The sequence below is a fragment of the Orcinus orca genome, chromosome 3 (genome assembly GCF_937001465.1).
Source record: "Orcinus orca chromosome 3, mOrcOrc1.1, whole genome shotgun sequence".
Lineage (NCBI taxonomy): Eukaryota > Metazoa > Chordata > Mammalia > Artiodactyla > Delphinidae > Orcinus > Orcinus orca.
The window spans coordinates 37,617,042-37,642,536 of NC_064561.1; the positions used below are offsets into that span (position 1 = coordinate 37,617,042).

The 25,495-nt window shown below is 39.5% G+C and overlaps 1 protein-coding gene across 3 annotated transcripts in view; it reads left to right on the plus strand.

Annotated features, from left to right (window-relative positions):
• Nucleotides 1-25,495, plus strand: part of ATP10B (ATPase phospholipid transporting 10B (putative)) — a 310,749-nt gene that overhangs the window by 91,466 nt on the left and 193,788 nt on the right. The window contains exon 3 of one of the 3 annotated variants that reach the window (XM_049708452.1): nucleotides 24,816-24,863. The exons of the other annotated variants lie outside the window; for them this stretch is intronic. The gene's annotated coding sequence lies outside the window, so the exon portion shown is untranslated. The remainder of the gene's footprint in view (nucleotides 1-24,815; nucleotides 24,864-25,495) is intronic. 3 annotated transcript variants of the gene reach the window in all.

Genomic DNA, 25,495 nt, shown 5'->3' on the forward strand with positions numbered 1-25,495 from the left:
TCGTGCCCCGGTCTGGGAAGATCCCACATGCCGCGGAGCGGCTGGGCCCGTGAGCCATGGCCGCTGAGCCTGCGCGTCCAGAGCCTGTGCTCCGCAACGGGAGAGGCCACAACAGTGAGAGGCCCGCGTACCGCAAAAATAAATAATAATAATAATAATGACTTTTCCTTTAAATGATAGAATTTATGTTGCCCTTGATATTTTTCTTAGTTCCAATCTCCTCAGTTGGATATGGATTCATAATGTGCCTACTTCCTAAGATTGTAAAGATTAAATGATTTAATGCATAAAAAGCACTTAGCACAATGAACATGTCATAATTGTTCAATGAATGTTAGATATTGTTGTAATTACTGTTAGACCGTGGATTTAGTCTTTATAAGCTGTAAAATTTACCCAAATCTAAGAGTAGAAAATACAGTGGATGATTCAGTTGTGTGCGTTTATATATATAATAATATTATATTTATAGAATACGGCTACCATTTAAGGCTTTAGTTACAGAATTAGTTTTGTTTTGTTTTAATTGCTATGTAACATATTCCCAGAAGCTTAGCTTAAAACAGTACGCATTTATTATGTCACAGTTTCTCTAGGTCAGAAGTCCAGGCAAGGGTGACTTACCTGGATTCACCTGGCTGGGTTCTCTCCTCAGGGTCTTCCAAGGCTGAAGTCGAGGCATCAGTTGGGCTGTGTTCCTTTCCAGAGACTCTGGGAAAGAATCTACATCCAAACTTATTCATATTGTTGGCTAAATTCAGTTCCTTGCAGTTGTAGCATTGTGGTTCCCCATTTCCTTGTAAACTGTCAGAACTCCTAGTGGTCACATACGTTCCTTGCCTTGTGCCCCCCTTCTATCCAACTTCAAAGCCAGCAGTGAAAAATCTCTCCTCATCAAATCCCTCTCACGCCTTGAATTTCTTTTGCCAGGAGGAGCCCAGTCCCTTTGAGGGGCTCATCTTATTAGTCAGACGCCCAGGATAATCTGTCTTAAGATCAGCTGCTTTGGGACCTGAATTATAACTGCCGGGCCTTTTCTCCACAGTCCCTAGGATAGTATTTGATTGGATGGGCGAAGGCATGTGTAGACCTGGGACCAGGTCTCTTGGGGGCCATCGTATAATTCTTCCTACCACAGATACATTTTCTCATCAACTCTGGCTTAAATCAAAATAAGATGGGACTATAAAATAACGAGAGTGACTTCCTTTTAACGTGCAGCTTGTAAAAATAATTCTTTAAAGATTATTCTCATTGTTTTATAATCACACCCCATATGTGGGACACCCAAGCCCCTTGGCCGGCACTTAGCAGGAATGAGGGTTAAAGATGCTAATGGTAATGTATTATTAGATTCTCTCGAATAATCCCAAATATTCCTCAATACTGGCTGTCACTTAACCTTTTTATGCCTATTTGATCACCTGTAAAAGAAAGAGATGAATACTTATCTCGCAGGGCTGATATGAGAGTTTAAGGATCTGTTTTACATAAATGATTATGCTGATGAACAGCTGTCATTTCTTGCAAGCTGACCAGGTGCAGGCATTGCACGTGCTTCCAAGGCATTGTGTTGTAACTGAAGGTGTGTGGCTCCAGAACTGAGGCCAGCGCCATGATTCAATCCCAGCACTATCTGCTTGGGTGAATTTTTAACTGCTCAGAGCCTCAATAACTTTAGATCTAGAGTAGTAACAAAAAGGATAGATCATGGATAATAATAAAGGATAGAAAATGGTCACAACGTAAGTGTGGACCTAGCCTATGGCATCCATCCAATATATGGCAAGCATGTAAATATGGACCCTATGGTAATAACTCTGCTTCTAAAACTGCATTTATTCAAGCACCTCCTTCATATTTTTTGCCCTAAAAGCATGCCATCTATTTGTCCTACCTGTATACCCTATATTCCTGTAAATCAACTTTATTTCTTATCCTTGAGGTCATGGTTTTGATGTGCTTATTTCACTTTTTTCCTAAGCTCATGTTAAAATAAGTGCATAACTGTTAAAAGTGCACTGAGCAAAATTGCCACGTGCATCCCTTGAGATGCATGTTGAGCAGTGAGGATGTGAAAAGCCCTGTCTCAATGAAAGACAGTGCCCACTGAGGTCCCTGAGGAAGTAAATTGAGAGCTACCCAGATTTTAAACAACTTTGTTTTTTGAGAAAGTGCCTTGAAATTGAATTTATCTGATGTTTAAAATATGCCTAGGGAATAGAAAAAGTCATATTTAGTTACAACAAAATTAAAATAGCCAAGGGCTAGAACTCATACTCAGATATTTCTAATTCTAAGGCCCACTTTTTTTTTTTTTTTTTTTTGCATCACAACCAAAAATAGAGGCAATGGGAAGGGGGTGGGGAGTGGGGAGAGTAAGAAGAAAGATAAAAATACAGAGGAAGAGTGACTGGCAAATTGGCATCCAGAGAGAGAGAGTAAGAGGGAGACAGGGAACTTTAGGAAAGGGGGGTGGGGGGGAAGGATTTGGTAAATTCTGAAGTGATTATAAACCTTTCTTGTAACTCCATGTTTGGGCTCCTATGGGTTTTAAAATAGAGTTACCTCATCACTTTTCTTTGTATGTTGTTTAGGTGATTGACAGCTCTTCAGCTTTCTTTTCTCTTAAGACTTTAGAAACCCTCTCAAAATCCACACTATATGGCCGCCCACTAGGGCAAAATTGCCAACTGTAGAAACACGTTCCTAATCAGGGCACTGTGACTCCAGGATCTGAAAGTCAGGTTGGGATCCTTAATTCTGAGTCTCTCTCCTTGGTCTAAAAATAACCATGCTAATTATATTATGGTAACCACCTGAAAACGCTGTTGAACATGAGAATGAGACGGTTTCAGTGCTGCTTTTTGACTTTCTACTCCTTGCTAAGTGGCTCTCAGGAGGTGAATTTCTTGCAGCTATTTGCTTCAACAACTGGAATTAAATTTTCTGCCTTTGCCACTTTCTGTCCCAAGAAGCTCTGAGGTACTGACTGCTCAGTACCTAGGGAAGAGCACTTTCATTCTATATTTTAATTAGGCCCTGACATCTGGTATGGACTGTGAGTGCTTATTTGCACACCTGCAGGCTATTGGCTAGAAAAGAGTTCAGCATATCTGGAGATTACTAGTGCAGATGGAGTCTGCAGTCATTTAATTTAATAGAGCATTTGTGTGAGCCTTGTAGAATGTGCCACCATGGTGAAATGTGGGCCCCGGTCTCAATTCCAGGTACTCTGAGCTTTTCCTTCTGTAATGCACATGTCACCTCTTCTGTCAATCTCCATAACCAATACTGTCAGTTAGAAGAGGAGTTTGGCAACCAAGCAGTCTTGGAAACCTTTTGAGGGAGAGGAAATAGAGGTGAGGCTCAAGGGAAGGAATTTGATTTATAAAGACAATGAAATTTGCCAAGGATTTAAATTATCATCAAGCCTCCTCTGTTAAACAAATGTGCCGTGTACCACTCCAACCTCATCTAATGAGCGTCTGTCTACCAGGTGCTCCAGGAAGTGCACATCTGACACGGAGACAGAGGCAAATGTGACAGGAGATGTTCAGAGTGGGGTCTCGTGAACACATGTTTCCGTGACTTTGGAGATGATTTCTTACTTCCCCATGATGGAGTGCCAACTCAAGCCTCAGGCTTCAGTTTTATGGAATCTCACCTGTAACATCTGTTTTATTTTCCACTGTATCTCCAATGCCTGTCCTGGTGTCCAACATAGTGCATGTGCTCACTAAGCAGTGGTGGAAAGAAAGAATAAATAATAAGCCAGCTGAGGTTTTATTGCCGGACCACTGAGACCCACTAACTGAATGCATCCTTCTGGATGTTCTCAAATCTCTGGGCCCACCCTGGGTAACTTGCTGGAAAACTGCACCCGTCAGTAGGTTCACTGGCTATAAAAAACGGGGATGTTCTTGGTTGGCTTACACTGTTTGCTAATAATCTCTTAAGTGCCTTTGGAATCCCAGCTAGCTTACAGTGCAGCAGAGGAGACAGGGCACTTATAACTGAGAGACAAACGATACAAAACAGAGTAATGCCTACTGTATTAGCACTGATTCAGTGTTGGAGGACTTCAGAGGAGAGAGAATTCCTGTGGCCCAGGAAAATAAGACAGACCTTGCATTAGGACTTGAGTGTGGGTATTCAGAGATACTGTGGCAAGTCTTCCAGATAAAGAGGAAAGGACATATAAAGCAGCTAATAGCATGGATTATGGACGAACGTGGCTTACATTCCTAGCTTCACCATTCTCCAGTCAAATGAATTTAGGTAAATAGCACAATCTGTCTAAACTTCAGTCTTCTCTTTTTAAAAATGCGAATAGAACGCACAACAAGGGCAAAGCCTGCTTCGTTGGGAACCCCCGTGCCTTGAGCAACCCTGGCCCCGCCAAGACCATGCCCTGCCCGATTTCAGATACTCAGACTCCACCTTTATTTTCACCTACGTTGGCGGCCCCAAAAGATGGGCATGTCTAAAATATCTTGAAGAGGACCTTCAAGATGGCAGAGGAGTAAGACATGGAGATCATCTTCCTCCCCACAAATACATCAAAAATACATCTACATATGGAACAACTCCTACAGAACACCTACTGAATTCTGGCAGAAGACCTCAGACTTAAATAAACCGTGTGGCTGACAGGGTCTTGGTGTTCCAGCCGGGTGTCAGTCCTGAGCCTCTGAGGTGGGAGAGCCGAGTTCAGAACACTGGTCCTCCAGAGACCTCCTGGCCCCACGCAACATCAATCAGCAAGGAGTCTCCCAGATCTCTGTCTCAAAGCTAAGACCCGCTACACTCAACAACCAGCAAGCTCCAGTGCTGGACACCACATGCCAAACAACTAGCAAGACAGGAACAAAACCCCATCCATTAGCACAGAGGCTGCCTAAAATCATACGAAGTTCACAGACACCCCAAAACACACCACCGGATGCGGTCCTGCCCATCAGAAAGAAAAGATCCATTCTCATCCAACAGAACACAGGCACCAGTCCCCATCCGCCAGGAAGCCTACACAACCCACTGAACCAACCTCAGCCATGGGGGGCAGACACCATAAACAACAGGAACTACAAGCCTGCAGCCTGTGAAAAGGAGACACCAAACACAGTAAGTTAAGCAAAATGAGAAGAAATATGCAGCAGATGAAGGAGCAAAGTAAAAACCGATCAGACCAAACAAATGAAGAGGAGACAGGCAGGCTACCTGAAAAAGAATTCAGAGTAATGGTAGTAAAGATGATCCAAAATCTTGGAAGTAGAATGGGGAAAATACAAGAAACGTTTAACAAGGACCTAGAAGAACTAAAGAGCAAACAAACAATGATGAACAACACAATAAATGAAATTAAAAATTCTGAATAAGGAATCAATAACAGAATAATTGAGGCAGAAGAATGGATAAATGACCTGGAAGATAAAGAGTGGAAATACCTACCACAGAGCAGAATAAAGAAAAATGAATAAAAAGCATTGAGGACCTCTGGGACAACACTAAAGGCACCAACATTCAAATGATATGGGTACCAGGAGAAGAAGAGAAAAAGAAAGGGACTGAGAAAATATTTGAAGAGATTATAGCTGAAAACTTCCCTAATATGGGAAAGGAAATTGTCAGCAAAGTGCAGGAAGCACAGAGAGTCCCATACAGATAAATCCAATGAGAAACTCACCAAGAAAAATACTAAGCAAACTATCAACAATTAAATACAAAGAAAAAATATTAAAAGCACCACGGGAAAAGCAACAAAGAACATACAAGGGAATCCCCATAAGGTTAACAGCTGATCTTTCATCAGAAACTCTGCAAGCCAGAGAGAGTGGCAGGACACATGTAAAGTGATGAAAGGGAAAAACCTGCAACCAAGATGACTCTACCCAGCAAGGATCTCATTCAGATTTGAGGGAGAAATTAAAACCTTTACAGACAAGCAAAAGCTAAGAGAATTCAGTACCACTAAATCAGCTCTACAACAAATGCTAAAGGAACTTCTCTAGGCAGGAAACACAAGAGAAGGAAAAGACCTACAATAACAAACCCAAAACAATTAAGAAAATGGCAATAGGAACATACATTTCGATGATTACCTTAAATGTAAGTGGATGAAATGCTCCAACCAGAAGACATAGACTGGTTGAATGGATCCAAAATCAAGACCCGTATATATGCTGTCTACAAGAGACCCACGTCAGACCCAGGGACATATACAGACTGAAAGTGAGGGGATGGAAAAAAAATATTCCATGCAAATGGAAATCAAAGGAAAGCTGGAGTAGAAATACTCATATCAGACAAAATAGACTAAAATAAAGACTATTACAAGAGACAAGTAGGACACTACAATAACGATCAAGGGATCAACCCAAGAAGAAGATATAACAATTGTAAATATTTATGCACCCAACATAGGAGCACCTCAGTACCTAAGACAAATGCTAGCAGCCATAAAAGGGGAAATCAGTAACACAATAATACTGGTGGACTTTAACACCCTACTTTCACCAGTGGACAGATCATCCAAAATGAAAATAAATAAGGAAACACAAGCTTTAAATGATACATTAAACAAGATGGACTTAATTGATAGTTATAGGAAATTCCATCCCAAAACAACAGAATACACTTTCTTCTCAAGTGCTCATGGAACATTCTCCAGGATAGATCATATCTTGGGTCACACATCAAGCCTTGGTAAATTTAAGAAAATTGAAATTGTATTAAGTATCCTTTCCAACCACAATGCTATGAGACTAGATATCTATTACAGGAAAAAAAACTGTAAGAAATACAAACACATGGACTCTAAACAGTATGCTACTAAATAACCTAGAGATCACTGAAGAAATCAAAGAGGAAATCAAAAAATATCTAGAAACAAATGACAATGAAAACACGATGACCCAAAACCTATAGGTACAACGAAAGCAGTTCTAAGAGGGAAGTTTATAGCAATACAATCCTACCTCAAGAAACAAGATATATCTCAAATAAACAATCTAAGCTGACACCTAAAGCAATTAGAGAAAGAAGAACAAGAAAACCCACAAAGTTAGCAGGAGGAAAGAAGTCATAAATATCAGATCAGAAATAAATGAAAAAGAAATGAAGGAAACGATAGCAAAGATCAATAAAACTAAATGCTGGTTCACTGAGACGATAAACAAAATTGATGAACCATTAGCCAGACTCATCAAGAAAAAAAGGGAGAAGACTCAAATCAACAGAGTTAGAAATGAAAAAGGAGAAGTTACAACTAACACTGCAGAATTACAAAGGATCATGAAGGATTACTACAAGCAACTATATGCCAATAAAATGGACATCCTGGAAGAAATGGACAAATTCTTGGAAAAGCACAAGCTTCCGAGATTGAAGCAGGATGAAATAGAAAATATGAACAGACCAATCACAAGCACTGAAATTGAGACTGAGATTAAAAATCTTCCAACAAAGAAAAGCCCAGGACCAGATGGCTTCACAGGCAAATTCTATCAAACGTTTAGAGAAGAGCTAACACGTATTCTTCTCAAACTCTTCCAAAATATAGCAGAGGGAGGAACACTCCCAAACTCATTCTAAGAGGCCACCATCACCCTGATACCAAAACCAGACAAAGATGTCACAAAGAAAGAAAACTACAGGTCAATACCACTGATGAACATAGATGCAAAAATCCTCAACAGAATACTAGCAAACAGAATCCAACAGCACATTAAAAGGGTCACACACCATGATCAAGTGGGGTTTATTCCAGGAATGCAAGGATTCTGCAATATACACAAATCAAACATGTGATACACTATATTAACCAACTGAAGGATAAAAACAGTATGAACATCTCGATAGATGTAGAGAAAGCTTTCAACAAAATTCAGCACCCATTTATGATAAAAACCCTCCACAAAGTAGGCATAGAGGGAACTTACCTCAACATAATAAAGACCATATTTGACAAACCCACAGCCAACATCATTCTCAATGGTGAAAAACTGAAACCATTTACACTAAGATCAGGGAAAAGACAAGGTTTCCACTCTCACCACTATTATTCAACATAGTTTTGGAAGTTTTAGCCACAGCAATCAGAGAAGAAAAAGAAATAAAAGGAATCCAAATCGAAAAAGAAGAATTAAAGCTGTCACTGTTTGCAGATGACATAATACTATACGTAAAGAAATCTAAAGATGCTACCAGAAAACTACTTAGAGCTAATCAATGAATACGGTAAAGTAGCAGGATACAAAATTAATGCACAGAAATCTCTTACATTCCTATACCAAAGAAAGATCAGAAAGAGAAATTAAGGAAACACTCCCATTCACCATTGCAACAAAAGAATAAAATACCTAGGAATAAACCTACCTAAGGAGACAAAAGACCTATATGAAGAAAACCATAAGACACTGATGAAAGTAATTAAAGATGATACAAACAGATGGAGAGATATACCATGTTCTTGGATTGAAAGAATCAACATTGTGAAAATGACTATACAGCCCAAGGCAATCTTCAGATTCAGTGCAATCCCTATCAAACTACCAATGGCATTTTTCACAGAAGTAGAGAAAAAAATTTCACAATTTGTATGGAAACACAACACTCTGAGTAGCCAAAGCAATCTTGAGAAAGAAAAACAGAGCTGTAGAAATCAGGCTCCCTGACTTCATACTATACAACAAAGCTACAGTAGTCAAGACAGTATGGTACTGGCACAAAAACAGAAATATAAATCAATGGAACAGGATAGAAAGCCCAGAGATAAACCCATGCACATATGGTCACTTTACTTTTGATAAAGAAGGCAAGAATGTACAATGGTGAGAAGACATCCTCTTCAATAAGTGGTGCTGGAAAAACTAGACAGCTATATGTGAAAGAATGAAATTAGAGCACTCCCTAACACCATACACAAAAATAAACTGAAAATGAATTAAAGACCTAAATGTAAGGCCAGACACTATCAAACTCTTAGAGGAAAACATAGGCAGAACACTCTATGACATACATCACAGCAAGATCCTTTTTGACCCACCTCCTAGAGAAATGGAAATAAAAACAAAAATAAACAATGGGACCTAATGAAACTTAAAAGCTTTTGCACAACAAAGGAAACCATAAAGAAGAGAAAAAGACAACCTTCAGAATGGGAGAAAATATTTGCAAACGAAGCAACTGACAAAGGATTAATCTCTACAATATACCAGCAGCTCATGCAGCTGAATATCAAAATAAAATCCCAATCCAAAAATGGGCAGAAGATGTAAATAGACATTTCTCCGGAGAAGATATATGGATTGCCAACAAACACATGAAAGGATGCTCAACATCACTAATCATCAGAGAAATGCAAATCAAAACCACCATGAGGTATCACCTCACACCCGTCAGAATGACCATCATCAAAAAATCTACAAACAGTAAATGGTGGAGAGCGTATGGAGTAAAGGGAACCCTCTTGCACTGTTGTTGGGAATGTAAACTGATACAGCCACTATGGAGAACAGTATGGAGGTTCCTTAAAAACTAAAAATAGAACCACCATACGACCCAGCAATCCCACCACTGGGCATATACCCTGAGAAAACCATAATTCAAAAAGAGTCATGTACCACAATGTTAATTGCAGCTCTATTTACAATAGCCACGACATGGAAGCAACCTAAGTGTCCATCGACAGCGAATGGATAAAGAAGATGTGGCACATATATACAATGCAATATTATTCCACCATAAAAAGAAACGAAATTGTTATTTGTAGTGAGGTGGATGGACCTAGGGTCTGTCATACAGAGTGAAGTAAGTCAGAAAGAGGAAAACAAATACCGTATGCTAACACATATGTTTGGCATCTAAAGAAAAGTGGTTCTGAAGAAGCTAGGCACAGGACAGGAATAAAGACACAGATGTAGAGAATGGACTTGAGGATACAGGGAGGGGGAAGGGTAAGCTGGGATGAAGTGAGAGAGGGGCATGGACATATATACACTACCAAATGTAAAATAGATAGCTAGTGGGAAGCAGTCACATAGCACAGGGAGATCAGCTCCATGCTTTGTGACCAGCTAGAGGGGTGGGATGGTGGGGGTTGGGAGGGAGACGCAAGAGGGAGGAGGTATGGGGATATATGTATATGTATAGCTGATTCACTTTGTTACAAAGCAGAAACTAACACAACATTGTAAAGCAATTACACTCCAATAAAGATATAAAAAAATAAAATATTTTTTTAAAATGGGAATAATTGTGACTATGCCGCATGTGTGCCAGAAAAAAAAAAAAGGATTAAAGGAAGCAGTATGGATACAGGATTTATAAAATTTCATATAGCAAATGTTTAATAAATAACAAAGATAATGGGAGGAAGGGAAATAAGAAAATGATGATGGTGTCAACAGTAACTAAGATCCCAAAGTAGAAGCTTGGCCTGACTGGAAAAAAGGAAGGTGACTCAGGTACTTGGGTAGGGAACTTGGGTGACTAACATCCTCAGATAGGGTTTGGGAACCAATATAAGGAAAACTGGGGAGGGACACAGTACTGAGAAACAGACATTCAGGACAAGAAAGAACAAAGTTTACTTGCAAAGAATGCAAGGAAGTCAGACCCCTGAAGGTCAGGTTCACTAAATGCAAAACACACGTGTTTACTGGAAGGTATCCCCAAATCGCCAGGGGTACCATATTTACGCTTGTCTGTTCATGGTGGAAAAACAGTAACTCACTCGTGCGATTCCCATATATAAAAAGGTCAGGACATTTCCACAGACATCAGCTTAGCAACATCTGGGGTTAAATTGGTTTGTTAAGGTTTCAGTCAGGGTAACATTTTTACCTTGGAGGTTTTCTGAGAATGAGGTCCCCCCTCTCCCATATTGGAAAGAAAGTGCCCATTTTTGATTCTAGTGAAGTAATAACTGTAATCCATTTCATGGCTACAGATATTTAATTCCAAATTAAGGATTTGGAAGACAGACGCAGGTTCAAATCTCAGAATTACTATTCAGTGGCACTGTGAATTCAGACAAGTTCCTTTATCTCTCAGAAGCACAGTTTCTTCATTTGTAGGAAGAAAAAGGATAAAAATACCTCTATTTTTTCTTATTTAGGGATTAAAGTAAGCACTCAGCCCAGTGCCTGCCACAGGAGTGTTCAGTCAGAGAAAGTTGGTCTTCGCACATTGCTCAAAGCAGTGCTTCCTCGGCTTGCCCCCATACTTTAGGGAAGATTATTCGATGGTGAGAATATTAACCCAGAGGATCCTGGGGGCCTGGTACTTCCCAGGTTAGCTTGGAAACCCCCCCAGAGTCTGCGGGGAGCAGGTGTCAAATTCAAACTGTCTTTTACCTTGCTCTAAGTGAATGTGTTTGTGTGTATGAAACAGCACCAGTGTTGCCCTCAAATCAGTCTTCAGCAAAATGAGAACTATTAAAAACATGTAATACGTTTTTTATTAAGTTAAATTTAGTTAACTAAAGGATTTGCGTTTATTCTGAGAGTATGTCCTACCTAATATTCTTTACAGAGTAAAAGCATGATGAGAGTAAAAGTAGCTTAGCTTTTGGTTTCGGTTTGACTTAATTTGGAAAGTAAAATCTTGACAATCATAGATCAGCTCCCAAAATTTCTTTGGAAATGTTATGTCATATAATCCAAAAGCATAGGAACCCTAACCGGGAAATCGGAAAATCCTCATTTTGCTGACCAGGACATAAGAGGCAATCACAGTACCTTTTATCCAGGCTCACTGTGTCTTTGGGTTTATGTAGGCAGCAAGGATTCCTTGGGAATGAAGGATCCTAACCTGCTCAGTTATTGATTATTTGAAGCTGCAAGCACACAGTTTAAAACCTGGTCACACCTCCTTTCACTGAAATACCAACACTGCTGTTCTAAGTGTTTGCAAAGTGCCTGTTAGCAGTATGTAAGTGGAGGTGTTGACTTATGTGCTGAGGGTAGCAGGTGCTGGGATTGCCTGATTTGCCTAGGATAAAAATGGAAGTTGACCTCTGCCTTGATGTTTAGAATTTGGGAATCATATCCTCAAACTGCTGGCACTGTCTTCTGTTATCTAAGGGTGCAACTCTGAGAACGTTCATGAAACAGCTGCAGACTGAGTCTGAGCACATCCGAGTGTGGCCTGGATGCAGTCTCTGAAGTCATGGCTATGGTAGTAAAGTCAGTGGATGCCCAAGAATGCCAGAATTCCTACAAACAAGCAAATTCTGGGACAGGGCCAGAGCAAGCATGGGGGGGTGAGTAACTGTATTCGCACAGGAAATAGAATTAAGGAAATAGGTATAACATGTGGATTTCCACGTCGGAGGAAGTTGCTTCTAAAGGGAAAAGAATCTGCCTTTGGAGAGGATGGTGGGTGAAGAAGGAAATGTTCGCATGCAGACCGTGAATAGAGATGGGAGGAGAGTGTGCAGGAAAGAGCAGACAGCTGAATACTCCTTTGTGTGCAGACATATTGACTGTTACTACACAGCTTATTGCCATAGGTGTCTATAAAACATACACTATGATGTTTGGAAAGTCTAAGTGTAGAAAGAACTCAGATGTTCACCCATGCCTTACTGAGTTCAGTAAAACACAAGGAGAAGCCACGATCTTAAAAAAAAAATCTAGTTCTGTTTTATTTTCTTGTTGTATATTACACCAAAGATGATTACAGACACATCATTCATGGGTGACAAAATTATCCTCTTATTATCATGTTTAGAGTCTTTGAATAAGCTATCATGCTCACCTGTGTTTCCTTCATGATACAATTTAAAGACTAAGGTGTTATTAAAAAGTGAATTGTCATCCCATAAGAGGCTTTGAAAAAAATCATAATATAGATTGATCCGCCAGACCAGTACCAGGCAGAGCTTTCCTTATCTTGAAGGGTGCAAAATATTTAACAGTGCATGCCTAGAATTTTATGCATGTCAGGTAAAACAAACTCAGAGAAAATAATTAGAGCTTAAAAGGACTCTGAAAGGCAAATCTAACCTTCTTTTCCAGATTCTTGAAACAAAAAATTTTTATTGGTGGAAGGAAATCTAAAAATTATAGTTTAAGTTATTATAGACTGGGTTGCTGATTTGATGGTTATTCTGCAGTCTGGGACTCTAACAGACCCAAATCCAGCTCCACTAATTATCTTACCACTTTATAAGTTTCTCAAGAAAATCATGTACAATAGCTAACAATAAAAGGTATGCAAAGGACTACATCATTGATAGCGTTGGGAACGTTGCAAAGCTCTGGTAAATAAAGAGGGCAGGTTGAATCACAGGGCTTACCGAGAACTCTGTTATTTTTCTTACCTAGCCTGTCTCTGTCTCTCTCTGTCTCTGTGTCTGTCTTTCTCTCCCCTTCCTATCTAAATCTTGACCCAGTATTCCAAAATATGTTGGTCGGAAAAGAGAGATGATCAGGCCCCAAGAGAGGCCCAAGTCCATTCACCTATCTGGGGACACTGAGTCAGAAAAAGAGAGGCTGGCAGACAGGGACCAGGCCTGCCTGTATCTGCTTACCATGCAGAAACCGGGAGACAGAAGTTCAAGAATGAGGCTAAAGCTTGTCAGGGTACAAGACCTTGACTGCTAGTTATCTCCTTGTCAGTGCTTTGATCAGTCAGGTAACCATCTTCTCTTCCCTCACAGAAGTACTGGGAAGAGAATGGACAGGGGCCAAAGCTTTCTGCTGTAGGAACGTATTTCTGGAGTGCAGGAGTTTCTGCTTCTACAGTAGTAACAACAACAATATCCACCACGTATTAAGCATATACTCTGTGCTGGGTGCTGTTCCCAGGACTTTATGGTTGACATCTCATTTAATCATTATAAAACCCTGCGGTGGTGACATAATTTTACCTGTGTTACAGAGGAGAAAATGGAGGTTTAGAAAGGCTTTACCTAGTTTGGGCATCTGCTGCTTATCTAAGTACCCACTGTGATGTGTAGCCACCTCCTGTTGACATATTTTAGAAAACTCACATTCACCACCACCTCCACCACAGACAGCTTGAGTTTCCCATGGGTAATTCTGACCATGATTAAGTCCCCTTGCTATTGAAAATGTTGTCTCCCTACAGCCTACTATACTGAATACCATTTGTACCTTCTATAGCAGTGGTTCCCTACCATGCTGATTTTGCCCTCATAGACAGTTGATGATGTCTGGGCACATTTTTGGCTGCCACACTTGGGAGGGGAGTGCTACAGGCCCTCTGTGTAGAGTGCCAGTGTTGTTGCTAAACATTCTATTGTATACGGGATAGTCCCTCACAGCAAAGAATTGTCTGGCCTAAAATGTCAGTAGTGCTAAGACTGAGAAATCCTGTTCTGTTGTCACACAAAGCAAATTGAACTACTTTCCACGTTAGCCATTAGATTGTGGAGAGAGCAATAGTGTCAGGTCTAGCCCCCCCACCTCATATACACCCCCATCCTTACTACAGTGATTCTCCAGTGTTCTATTACTTACCTGTTTTTAACAATCCCCTTTTCTGAAAATGGAGGCTTAGAAGATTAAATTAGCTACCCAGGATCAAATACTAGTGAATGACAAAGCCAAAACTAGACCCAGATTACCTGGTTGCTATTTCAACCATCTTCCAATGATATCGTGCCTAATCTTTCAATTCGTTCATTGGGAATAAGTGTGAATAATACATTGTCTCTATTCTCACAAAGTTTATACTCCAGTGAACATCAGCCCAGTATGTTCCCTACCCACGTATAAATCATCCCCTTTGTTGTCATTTGATTTGGTCTTGTCTACTTTTAAAGCAAATAAAAAGATTCTGACAATCAAGGCCCTCTAGGAAAGCATGACTACTTTTATGTCAAATTTGAGTCTGTACATATAGATCAATAAAACAGAATAGAGAGTCTAGAAATGGACTTACATACATAGTCAATTGATTTTGACAAAAGCACCAAGGCAGTTCAATGGGAAAAAGATAATCTTTGCACCAAATGGTGCTAGAAAAAAGTGGACCATTGTATGCAAAAATAAATGATCTTTCAATCTTACATCCTAAACAAAAACTCATAATTGATTGTAAACCTAAATATAAGATCTAAAATTACAAAACTTCTAGAAAAAAATAAGAGAAACATCTTAGTGACCTTGGGCTTGAAAGATTTCTTAAATATGACACAAAAGCCTGAACTGTAAAAGAAGAAAACCAATAATTCAGATTTCATAAAATCTAAAACTTTGCCCTTCAAAAGACATTGTTACAAAAATTAAAAAGTAAGCTATAGACTGGGAGAAGATATTTGCATGACGTATATCCAACACAGACCTTATAACTAAAATGTGTACAAAACTCCTATAACCTAAAAATAAGACAACAATCCATTTTTTAAAAAGGAAAACTGATATTTTACCCCCAAAAAAAAGTTTACAGATGGTAAAAGACACATGAAAAGCTGTGCAATCTTTAGTCATTAAGGAATTGCAAATTAAACCACAATGAGATACCAACAACACACTAGAATGGTTAAAAATTTAAAAGACTGGAGAGACCTTCAAGATGGCAGAGGAGTAAGACATGGAGATCACCTTCCTCCCCACAAATACATCAGAAATACATCTACATGTGGAACAACTCCTACAGCACACCTACTGAACATCGGCAGAAGACCTCAGACCTCCCAAAAGGCAAGAAACTCCCCCATGTACCTGGGTAGGGCAAAAGAAAAAAAAAGAGACAAAAGAATAGGGATGAGACCTGCACCTCTGGGAGGGAGTTGTGAAGGAGGAAAGGCTTCCACACACTAGGAAGCCCCTTCGCGGGCGGAGACTGCGGGGGGCCGGGGGGGAGAAGCTTCGGTGCCACGGAGGAGAGCACAGCAACAGGTACGGAGGGCAAAGCAGAGAGATTCCCGCACAGAAGATTGGTGCCGACCATCACTCACCAGCCTGAGAGGCTTGTCTGCTCACCTGCTGGGGCAGGTGGGGGTTGGGAGCTGAAGTTTGGGCTTCGGAGGTCGGATCCCAGGGAGAGGACTGGAGTTGGCTGTGTCAACAGAGTCTGAAGGGGGCTAGTGTGCCACAGCTAGCTGGAAGGTAGTCCAGGAAAATGTCTGGAACTGCCTAAGAGGCAAGAGACCATTGTTTCAGGGTGCATGAGGAGAGGGGATTCAGAGCACCACCTAAACGAGCTCCAGAGATGGGCATGAGCCACAGCTATCAGAGCGGACACCAGAGACGGGCATGAAACACTAAGGCTGCTGCTGCAACCACCAAGAATCCTGTGTGCAAGCACAGGTCACTGTCCACACCTCCCCTCCCAGGAGCCTGTGCAGCCTGCCACTGGCAGTGTCCCATGATCCAGGGACAGCTTCCTGGGGAGAAAACCAGGCGTGCGTAAGGCTAGTAAAACATCACGCTGGCCTTTGTCACCGCAGGCTCGCCCCGCACTCCGTACCCCTCCCTCCCCCTGGCCTGAGTGAGCCCGAGCCCCCTAATCAGCTGCTCCTTTAACCCCGTCCTGTCTGAGTGAAGGACAGATGCCCTCAAGTGACCTACACACAGAGGCGAGGCCAAATCCAAAGGTGAACCCCAGGAGCTGTGCAAACAGAGAAGAGAAAGGGAAATCTCTCCTAGCAGCCTCAGGAGCAGTGGATTAAATCTCCACCATCAATTTGATGTACCCTGCATCTTTAGAATAACTGAATAGACAACGAATCATCTCAAAATTGAGGTGGGGGACTTTGGGAGCAACTGTAGACTTGGGGTTTGCTTTCTGTGTCTAATTTGTTTCTGGTTTTATGTTTATCTTAGTTTAGTATTTAGAGTTTATTATCATTGGTAGATTTGTTCATTGATTTGTTTGCTCTCTTCCTTTTTGTTATTTATAGATACATTTTTTTTTCCTTTTTCTCTTTTTGTGAGTGTGTATGTGTGTGCTTCTTTCTGTGATTTTGTCTGTATACATTTGCTTTTATCATTTGTCCTAGGGTTCTGTCTGTCTTTTGGTTTTTTAGTAAGGTTTTTAGCACTTGGTATCATTGGTGGATTTCTTTTTTGGTTTGGTTGCTCTCTTCCTTCTTTCTTTCTTTTTTTATTATTTTTAATTTTCTTATTTTTAATAATTTTTTAATTTTAATAACTTTATTTTATTTTTTTCTTTCTTTCTTTTTTTCTCCCTTTTCTTCTGAGCTGTGTGGCTGACTGTGTCTTGGTGCTCTAGCAGGGTGTCAGGCCTGAGCCTTTGAGGTGGAAGAGTTGAGTTCAGGACATTGGTCCACCAGAGACCTCCTGGCTCCATGTAATATCAAACAGCGAAAGCTCTCATAGAGATCTCCATCTCAACGTTAAGACCCAGCTCCACTCAACGACCCGCAAGCTCCAGTGCTAGACACCCTATGTAAGACAGGAACACAAACCCACCCATTAGCAGAGAGGCTGCCTGAAATCATAATAAGGTCACAGATACCCCAAAACACACCACCTGATGTGGTCCTGCCTACCAGAAAGGCAAGATCCAGCCTCATCCACCAGAATAGAGGCACCAGTCCCCTCCACCAGGAAGCCTACACAACCCACTGAACCAAGCTTAACCACTGCGGGAAGACACAAAAAACAACGGGAACTATGAACCTGCAGCCTGCAAAATGGAGACCCCAAACACAATAAGATGGGCAAATAGGACAGAGAAATACACAGCAGATGAAGGAGCAAGGTAAAAACCCACCAGACCAAACAAATGAAGAGGAAATAGGCAGTCTACCTGAAAAAAAATACAGAGTAATGATACTAAAGATGATCCAAAATGATACTAAAGATGGAAATAGAACGGAGAAAATAAAAGAAACATTTAACAAGAACCTAGAAGAACTAAAGAGCAAACAAACAATGATGAACAACACAATAAATGAAATTAAGAATTCTCTAGAAAGAATCAACAGCAGAATAACTGAGGCAGAAGAACAGATAAGTGACCTGGAAGATAAAAGAGTGGAAAGAACTACAACAGAGCAGAATAAAGAAAAAACAATGAAAAGAATTGAGGACAGTCTCAGAGACCTCTGGGACAACAATAAATGCAGCAACATTCAAATGACACGGGTCCCAGAAGAAGAAGAGAAAAAGAAAGGGACTGAGAAAATATTTGAAGAGATTATAGCTGAAAACTACCCTAATATGGGAAGGGGAATAGTCAATCAAGTCCAGGAAGCACAGAGAGTCTCATACAGGATAAATCCAAGGAGAAACATGCCAAAACACATATTAATCAAACTATCAAAAATTAAATACAAAGAAAAAATATTAAAAGCACCACGGGAAAAGCAACAAAGAACATACAAGGCCATCCCCATAAGATTAACAGCTGATCTTTCAGCAAAAACTATGCAAACCAGAAGGGAGTGGCAGGATATATTTAAAGTGATGAAAGGGAAAGCCCAGCAACCAAGATGACTCTACCCAGCAAGGATCTCATTCAGATTCAACGGAGATATTAAAACCCTCACAGACAAGCAAAAGCTAAGAGAAGTCAGCACCACCAAACGAGTTTTACAACAAATGCTAAAGGAACTTCTCTAGGCAGGAAACACAAGAGAAGGAAAAGACCTACAATAACAAACCCAAAACAATTAAGAAAATGGTAATAGGAACATACATATCGATAATTAACTTAAATGTAAATGGATTAAATGCTTCAACCAAAAGACATAGAGTGACTGAATGGATCCAGAAACAAGACCTGTATATATGCTATCTACAAGAGATCGACTTCAGACCCAGGGACACATACAAAATGAAAATGAGGGGATGGAAAAAGATATTCCATGCAAATGGAAATCAAAAGAAAGCTAGAGTAGCAATTCTCATATCAGACAGAATAGACTTTGAAATAAAGACTATTATAAGACACAAAGAAGGACACTACATAATGATCAAGGGATCAATCCAAGAAGAAGATATAATAATTGTAAATATTTATGCACCCAACATAGGAGCACCTCAGTACCTAAGACAAATGCTAGCAGCCATAAAAGGGGAAATCAACAGTAACACAATCATAGTAGGGGACTTTAACACCCCACTCTCACCAGTGGACAGATCATCCAAAATGAAAATAAATAAGGAAACACAAACTTTAAATGATACATTAAACAAGATGGACTTAATTGATATTATTAGGAAATTCCATCCAAAAACAACAGAATACACTTTCTTCTCAAGTGCTCATGAAACATTCTCCAGGATGGATCATATCTGGGGTCACAAGTCAAGCCTTGGTAAATTTAAGAAAATTGAAATCGTATCAAGTATCTTTTCCGACCACAATGCTGTAAAACAAGATATCAATTACAAGAAAAATCTGTAAAAAATACAAACACATGGAGGCTAAACAATACACTACTAAATAACCTAGAGATCACTGATGAAATCAAAGAGGAAATCATAAAATACCTAGAAACAAATGACGATAAAAACGTGACAACCAAAAACCTATGGGATTCAGCAAAAGCAGTTCTAAGAGGGAAGTTTTATAGCAATACAATCCTACCTCAAAAAACAAGAAATCTCAAACAACCTAACCTTACAGCTAAAGCAATTAGAGAAAGAAGAACAAAAAACCCTAAAGTTAGCACAAGGAAAGAAATCATAAAAATCAGACCTGAAATAAATGAAAGAAATGACAGCAGAGATCAATAAAACTAAAAGCTTGTTCTTTGAAGAGATAAACAAAGTTGATGAACCATTAGCCAGACTCATCAAGAAAAAAACGGAAAAGACTCAAATTTACAGAATTAGAAATGGAAAAGGAGGAGTAACAAGTGACACTGCAGAAATCCAAAGGATCATGAGAGATTACTACAAGCAACTCTATGCCAATAAAATGGACAACCTGGAAGAAATGGATAAATTCTTAGAAAAGCACAACCTTCTGAGACTGAACCAGGAAGAAATAGAAAATTTAAACAGACCAATCACAAGCACTGAAATTGAGACCGTGATTAAAAATCTTCCAACAAACAAAAGCCCAGGACCAGATGGCTTCACAGGCAAATTCTATCAAACATTTAGAGAAGAGCTAACATGTATCCTTCTCAAACTCTTCCAAAATATAGCAGAGGGAGGAACACTCCCAAACTCGTCTACAAGGCCACCATCACCCTGATACCAAACCAGACAAAGATGTCCCAAAGAAATAAAACTATAGGCCAATATCTCTGATGAACATAGATGCAAAAATCCTCAACAAAATTCCAGCAAACAGAATCCAACAGCACATTAAAAGGATCATACACCGTGATCAAGTGGGGTTTATCCCAGGAATGCAAGCATTCTTCAGTATACACAAATCAAGCAATGTGATACACCATATTAGCAAACTGAAGGATAAAAACCATATGATCATCTCAATAGATGCATGAAAAGCTTTTGAAAAAATTCAACACCCATTTATGATAAAAAAAAAAAAAACCCTCCAGTAAAGAGGCATAAAGAGAACTTACCTGAATATAATGAAGACCTTATATGACAAACCCACAGCCAATATCGTCCTCAATGTTGAATAACTGAAAACATTTCCACTAAGATCAGGAACAAGACAAGGTTGTCCACTCTCACCACTATTCAGCATACATTTAGAAGTTTTAACCACAGCACTCAGAGAAGGAAAATGAAATAGATGGAATCAAAATGAGAAAAGAAGAATAAAACTGTCACTGTTTGCAGATGACATGATACTATACATAGAGAATCCTAAAAATGCTGCCAGAAAACTACTAGAGCTAGTCAATGAATTTGGTAAAGTAGCAGGATACAAAATTAATGCACAGAAATCTCTTACATTCCTATACACCAATGATGAAAAATATGGAAGAGAAATTAAGGAAACACTCCCATTTGCCATTGCAACAAAAAGAATAAAATACCTAGGGATAAATCTACCTAAGGACACAAAAGACCTGTATGCAGAAAACTGTACAACACTGATGAAAGAAATTAAAGATGATACCAACAGATGGAGAGATATACCATGTTCTTGGATTGGAAAATCAACATTGTGAAAATGACTATGCTTCCCAAAGCAATCTTCAGATTCAATGCCATCACTTTCAAGCTGCCAATGGCATTTTTCACAGAACTAGAACAAAAAATTTCACAATTTGTATGGAAACACAGAAGACCCTGAATAGCCAAAGCAATCTTGAGAAAGAAAAACGGACCTGGAGGAATCAGGCTTCTGGACTACAGACTATACTACAAAGCCACAGTAATCAAGACAGTATGATACTGGCACAAAAACAGAAATACAGATCAATGGAACAGAACACAAAGCCAAGAGATAAACCCATGCACCTATGGTCACCTTATTTTTGATAAAAGAGGCAAGAATATACAATCGAGAAAAGACAGCCTCTTCAGTAAGTGGTGCTGGGAGAACTGGACAGCTACATGTAAAAGAATGAAATTAGAACACTCCCTAACACCATACACAGAAATAAACTCAAAATGGATTAAAGACCTAAATGTAAGGCCAGACACTATAAAACTCTTAGAGGAAAACATAGGCAGAAAACTCTATGACATAAATCACAGCAAGATCCTTTTTGACCCACCTCCTAGAGAAATGGAAATAAAAACAAAAATAAACAAATGGGACCTAATGAAACGTAAAAGCTTTTGCACAGCAAAGGAAACCATAAACAAGATGAAAAGACAACCTTCAGAATGGGAGAAAATATTTGCAAATGAAGCAACTGACAAAGGATTAATCTCCAAAATTTACAATCAGCTCATTCAGCTCAATATTAAAGAAACAAACAACCCAATCCAAAAATGGGCAGAAGACCTAAATAGACATTTCTCCAAAGAAGACATACAGATTGTCAACAAACACATGAAAGGATGCTCTACACCACTAATCGTTAGAGAAATGCAGATCAAAACTACAGTGAGGTATCACCTCACACCCATCAGAATGGCCATCATCTAAAAATCTAGAAACAATAAATGCTGGAGAGGGTATGGAGAAAGGCAACCCTCTTGCACTGTTGGTGGGAATGTAAATTGATATAGCCACTATGGAGAACAATAAGGAGGTTCTTTAAAAAGGTAAAAAACTAACATACGACTCACTACTGGGCATATACCCTGAGAAAACCATAATTCAAAAAGAGTCATGTACCACAATGTTCATTGCAGCTCTATTTACAGTAACCAGGACATGGAAGCAACCTAAGTGTCCATCGACAGATGAATGGATAAGGAAGATGTGGCACATATATATACAATGGAATATTACTCAGCTATAAGAAGAAATTAAATTGAACTATTTGTAGTGAGGTGGATGGACCTAGAGTCTGTCATACAGAGTATAGTATGTCAGAAAGAGAAAAACGAATACCATATGCTAACAGATACATTGGAATCTAAAAAAAAAATGGTTTGAAGAACCTAGGGGCAGGACAGGAATAAAGGCACAGACATAGAGAATGGACTTGAGGACGTGGGCTGGGGGAAGGGTAAGCTGGGGTGAAGTGAGAGAGTGGCATGGACATATATACACTACCAAATGTAAAATAGATAGCTAGTGGGAAGCAGCCGCATAGCACAGGGAGATCAGCTCCATGTTTGTGACCACCTAGAGGGGTGGGATAGGGAGGGTGGGAGGAAGACTCAAGAGGGAGGACATATGGGGATATATGTATATGTGTAGCTGATTCACTTTGGTATAAAGCAGAAACTAACATACCACTGTAAAGCAATTATACTCCAATAAAGATGTTAGAAAAAATACAGATTGCACAGTTTATTGGAAAAAAAATTTTAAGACTAATCATAGAAGTATTGTCAAGAATGTGGAGCAACTAAAACACTCATACACTGCTGTTGGGAATGAAAATGGAAAAATCTCCTAGTAAAAACTCCAACAGTTTCTCAAAAAAAAAAAAAAATTAAACTTACACCCATGATTTGACCGAGCTACTCCCTCGTAAGTACAGTATTTACCCAAGAGAAAAGAGAAACATGTATCCACACATGTAGAGAAATTCAGAGCAACTTTATTTATAATGGCCCCAAACTGGAAACCACCCAAACGTCCATCACCAAGTAAATAAAGAAATTGTGGTATATCCATGCAGCAGAAAGGAACAAATTACTGATACACACTAGATAGATGATTATCAGAATAATTACGCTGAGTAAAAGGAGCCAGACACACATCCCCTACCATCAGAAAACAAAAGAACATCTATACTGTGTGGTTCCACTTATATAAAATTCTAAAAACTAAATCATCTATAAGACAGAAAGCAAATCAGTGGTTTCCTAGAGGACAGAGTTGGGTAAGGGGTGGGGACTTATAAAGGGGCAAAAGGAAGCTTTGGGGATGATGGATATATTCGTCATCTTGGCTGCAGTGATGCTCTCATGAATGTATAGTATGTCAAACTCATTAAATTGTGTAATTTATATATACATAGTTTATTATACATTCAATCCCAGTAAAACTTTAGAAAAATTAAGTGAATAAGATGTTTCAGTTCTATGTCCTTTAGCTCCCTTTTCCCATGTGAGGGGCTGCCACCCAATGGGGAGCATCTGCTTCTAACTCTGTAGTGCTAACTGCAGTGGCCACAGGACTGCCTGCTTCCTTTAGTGACAGCTGAGTGTGGCCTCCTGGCCTCTGTCATCTCTAGGAAGGCTCTGCTGGTACAGTCATTCAGCGGTCAGCCCATCCACAAAAAACTGAAAATCAACACTTACTTAGAATTTTCACATCAGTGACAATAGTGGCCTCATCTTGGGTAATCTTCATCAATAAGTACGGATTGAGTTACACCAATAACTTTAAAGTCAAGGTATAGCCTGGAGGTCACATAGGACCCAATCTGCTAAAACATAGTGTCTGAACACATCTTTCACTTCCACAGGAACTTACAACACATCCTGGAGTTTCATTTCACATCTTTATTTGTAGCCCTGATTACATGTCTTTGAAAGCTTATCTATTTTGACTTTTCATCGCCTCTTTCCTAACCAAGAAACAATAAAATCCTGAGCCACATAAAAACCGTGATTCATCCTAACATCTGTTTCCCAGCAACCTTCTTCTCAGGTCTAAGTTTAACAAGCAATCGAGAGTTAGAAATTTATGTGGATGGTGTTCGGGAAGATGATAATGCTGTTTGACAGAGTTTTGTCATCATACCATCGGTTTTCTCTATGTCTGTATATATTTAACAGAAAATGGCTGTAACAGATACTACATGTGAGAGGCTACCATAGAAATTACCATAAACTTTGGATTCAGATCTGAACTCAAAGCCCCTTTGTATAATTTCCTAGTTGTATGACGTATGGCAAGTTTCTTATCTTTTTTGAACTTCAGGTTTCTCTTCTGTAAAGTGAGATGATTGTTTTGTAAGGGTTTAGTAAGATATTTTCTTTAAGGAACTTTATAAATTAAGAAACCATAGTATAGTCATTCAGATCATGGGATCTGAAGCCAGGCAGTCTACATTTCAATCCTGACCTTGCCACTTCCTTTGTAGTACTCTGTGCCTCAGTTTCTTCATCTGTAAAAATAAAGATCATAAGAGCACCTACCTCCTAAGGCTGGTATGTGGGTTAAATTCGTTAATACGTATATATAAAACGTTTACACCAGTACGGACACAAGACGAGGACTCAATAAATATTAGCCGCCGTCAGCATTATTCAGTTATTTGTGATGATCTGTGCCGCATAATAGGTGTTGGATCAACGGTAGACTTCATTCATTTAAAATCCTCTGTCTCTTTCGGTTTTCAAAACAACTTCTCTATCCTACAGCCATCCCTGAAGTGCTCCCAAGAAAACCCAGACATTCTTCAGATCACAGTAAGAATGACACTTTTTTCTGTGTGTGCGCATGTGTTGCGTAGCAAAGCAAATAAAATAATGGCTAATGTGAGATTTTAATTATCACGTGTGTCAGTGATGCTGCTTTGTAAATCAGAGTTAATTCATTCTGAGTCCTTGCTACTTCTTCAGTCTTCCTACCAGCTCAGGAGCAAGTGTGCTATTTTCTGTGTCAACAACAAGGGTTCTTCTAGAAAGGGTATTCAGCAAAAGCAGGGTGCCACCTCCACAAGAGCAATTTCAAGACTGGGAATTTAGACTTACACTGAGTTCCAGCTAACGTATGTTTCCCAGAAAAGGGCAAGATGTTTCCTCACTGTGGTGTTAGACAGGGCACAGCCTCCTCCAGCAGCACTTTTTGGCCTTATCCTTCAGAAAATGGTCCAAACTTTTTGAATCAGTGATTTTGTCTTAATCCTTTAACGCACTCCTTCATATAATGGATTCAGTTATTTATTTGGCCGTTATGTGAAATGGTACTTTCTTTTACTTATCTAAATGCATGGTTTTCAAACTTACGATGTTTACTCACAACTAAGCCTTGCATGGAAACATAATTCATAAAGGAGAACGTGAGGGGAGCTGAGGAGTGTATGTTGAAACAAGAAACC